Source organism: Nicotiana tabacum, chromosome 24, assembly GCF_000715075.1.
Source record: "Nicotiana tabacum cultivar K326 chromosome 24, ASM71507v2, whole genome shotgun sequence".
NCBI classification, from domain to species: Eukaryota; Viridiplantae; Streptophyta; class Magnoliopsida; order Solanales; family Solanaceae; genus Nicotiana; species Nicotiana tabacum.
This window is the reverse complement of record NC_134103.1, coordinates 67,411,759-67,415,641: the sequence shown is the minus strand read 5'-3', so window position 1 is coordinate 67,415,641 and position 3,883 is coordinate 67,411,759.

The window sequence follows — 3,883 nt, the reverse complement described above, 5'->3', positions numbered from 1 at the left end:
ACAGGGTACTACATCCCCTGGTTGCATTTATTGTTGCAAACATAGGGTACGACATTCCCTAGTAGCACCCCAGAGTGCCAAGAGGCTCATCTTGTTGCCAACACAAGGTACTACATCCCCTGGTTGCATTTCTTGTTGCAAACATAGGGTAAGGCATTCCCTAGTAGCACCCCAGAGTGCCTCGAGCCTCATCTTATTGCAAACACATGGTACTACATCCCCTTGTTGCATTTCTTGTTGCAAATATAGGGTACGACATTCCCTAGTAGCATTCTAGAGTGCCAAGAGCCTCACCTTATTGCCAACACATGGTACTATATCCCCTGGTTGCATTTCTTGCTGCAAACATAGGGTACGACATTCTCTAGTAGCACCCCAGAGTGCCTCGAGCCTCATCTTATTGCCAACACAGGGTACTACATCCCCTGGTTGCATTTTTTATTGCAAACATAGGGTACGGCATCCCCTAATAGCATCCTAGACTACCACGAGCCTCATCTTATTGTCAACGCATGGTACTACATCCCCTGGTTGCCTTCCTTCTTGTTAACATAGGGTACGACATTCTCTATTATAAAATATTATAAAATAAAAAAAAACTTTTTCAATTCTTTATTTTGCAATAGAATGATAGTTTATTGTATTTTCAATAACTCACAAAACAATTCTAGTGCAAACTAGGCCAGAAAAATTTTGTTCGTTTTGTTTGTTTTTGATGTCTTGCATGTTTTTCTGAAAAGTACGGACTGGATGTGCAAAAATAAGATCCAAGCTCTCGCCATAGAAAGTGGAACGTTTGATCTCAAATACCAGTCGCAACCAGCTTTAACATAATGCATGCATGCGAAGACATAGAGTCTCAAGATCCATCCTCTTATCATCTGATCAAGGAACAAGCTGTAAGAATATTTCATAGTCTGTTGCATCAAGGGGATCAAGTTTTAGTCTAAAGTCAATGGGGGAAACAAGTCAAAAATCAAAATAAGACTTCAAATGGCATTAAGATAGGCATTTTGTTAACTCTTAGATTTCAAGAGTATGTTATCTTCTTTTCATTTTGATGTAATAGTAAGAACCGCGGATCAGAACCTCGACGGAACTTCACTCGACTCTCCCTCTAAGCATACTCCATCACTCTTCTTTCACTTGAACTACACATGACCTGATTCCCTTATAACCCGGGATATATAGGCTGCCTAAAACCAAGGCTCGGTCACATCTCTTTCTTTTATCTTCTTTTCCTTGTTAAATAATAGTGAGGTAAAAAATCAGTCACCTTGTTCCATTTCTTTGCTTGAAAACTTTTTATGTTTCCAAGCAAAGAGGGGCATGCTGTGAGCAACTAATTTTTAACCACACCCAAATTCTATACTATTTTAGTGTAAATATTTCTTTTAGGTCTAGTTTTAATATTTTAAACTTTTATCTTACTCTTAATAGGTTTTATTAAAAAACAAATTTAATTTAATTAAAAAAAATTACAAAAATATTCACATACTTATAGTACAAATTTCATTTTTATTTATAAAGAGAAAAAGAAATTTTACAAAAAATATTTGCTTTCTTTTAATTAGAATTTTAATGAGTAAGCTATAAAATCTTTCTTAGTATCTTTTAAAGTACATGTAACATATAGTTTTCCTATATTGTAAGAAATATTGGTTAATCTTCTTATCTTCATAATTTAATGTATCTTTAAAAAAAAAAAAAGGAAGAACACAAAATGAAGTAAACTTACGTAAAAAATAGATAAAGTTTGGTAAAATAAAAAGGTCTGATTCTCATCTTTTCCCAACTCCCCACTTCATGTCTCTCACACGTCTCACCTCATTGCACACACACACACACGGTCATCTGCACACACACATCTATATATAAATACACACATATTCACATAAAGGGAATGGAGACCAATATTTTGAAAAGGAGACAGTTGAAACAGAAAATAAAAGGGAACGAGATTTGAGAGAAGAAAACAAAATTAAGAGGAAGGTAAAAAATAATTAGAGAAGAGATTTCAGAGAGTTTTTGTAACTACCCGACTTGTCGTTTTAAGAATTAACGCCCCGTTCAGTGGCTTAAGGTCTCGAACAGCTTCACAATATGTATTATGACCCGCGGGTGTGGTCGAGTTGATTTACTAAAGATTCAAAATTTAATTAAAAGAGCAATTCTTATTTAGAAGCTTAAATGGAAAAAGTTGACCGAAGAGTTGACTTTTGAGCAAACGACTCCGAAATAGAATTTCGAGGATGGCAATAGCTTCGTATGATGATTTCGGACTTAGGCGTATGTTCGGATTTGAATTTGGAAGTCCGTAGGACAATTCGACACATTTTGGCGAAAGTTAGAAAATAAAAGATTTTGGAAAAGTCCGACTGAAGGGTGAATTTTTGATAACGAGGTCGGATTTCGATTTCGGAAATGGGAATAGCTCCATTAAGTCAATTATGACTTGTGTGTAAAATTTGAAGTCATTCCGGATTGATTTGATACGTTTCGGCGCAAAATATAGAAGTTGGAGGATTTAAAAACTTATAATTCGATTCGATGTGCGATTCATAATTTCAGCGTTGTTTGACGTGGTTTGAAGCCTCGACTAAGTTCGTATTGTATTTTTGGACGTGTTGGTATATTCGGTTGAGGTTCCGAGGGCCTCGGGTGGATTTCGGAAGGTTAACAGATCAATTCGAACTTGAAGAAAAGCTACTGGAATTTCTGGGCAGCTGCTATTTTTTTGCAGGTGCGTGAACAGTACCGCAGGTACATGAATAGTAACCGTAGGTGCGAAACTGGGCAGCAACATAAGGACTAAAAATCAGTCACTTTGTCATTTTCGATTGAGATTTTGGAGCTCGGTTTTTGGGCAATTTTGGAGGAGTTCTTCACGACTTTGATTTGGGTAAGTATTCTGTATCCTAAAATGTTTATATTTCATGAATCTATGATTATATTCATCATTTAATTCGGATTTAAATGGAGGAAATCAAGATTTTTTGCAAAATCTTTCAAAAACGAAAAATTAAGATTTGGAGGTCGAGTTGTTATTGGAATTCGATAAAATTGGTATGGTTGAACTCGTATCGGAATGGGTGTCCGAATTTCGTAAAAATTATGTCGGGTTCCGAGAGGCAAGCTCCACGTTGACTTTTGTTGACTTTTTGGTATAAAATTTTAAGTCGACGTATTATTATCCGGAATTATTTCCGATGAATTTTAATGAAGTTATGCAATTAATTTGGATAGATTTGAGCGGTCCAGAGGTCAATTCAAGCAAGAATGCGATTTTGAAATATCGGCATAATTTCAAAAAGGTAAGTGTCTTGCTTAACCTCGAGTGGGAGAATTACCCCTTAGGCATCGAGTCTTATGTGCCATTTGTGAAATGTGAAAAGTCGTGTACGCGAGGTGACGAGTACGTACTCGGCTTATATGTGTAACTTTTATTGAGTTAAAGTCTTGAGAATATTGTGTGGTAAATTGGATAATTATTGGTATATATTTAATCATCTATTTATCGTGCCTAAATTCTTGTTGTTGTTGAATCTGTTGTTATATGATATTTTGATGTGATTGTTGCTTGATTATTTATGTAATTCCGTGAATTTATTGGTTTGATAATTATTGGAATTTAATTTTATTATGGATTTTCCCTCTGCAAATAATTAATTAAATGAGCTTAAGAAGAGGTGTTTATATAATTATTGAAAATTTGAATTTAATGAAGAGTTTATTTTATGTTAAGTAATTTCTATCTCTATTGATTGTTTTTGGGTGTCGTACAAATTGTATGGAGCTTTTGGCTATTTGTTGTATGAAATTAATTGATTTGGTTGTAGCTTTGGAATTTGGTTGTGTCCATTGGGCAAATTGTAATATGAAT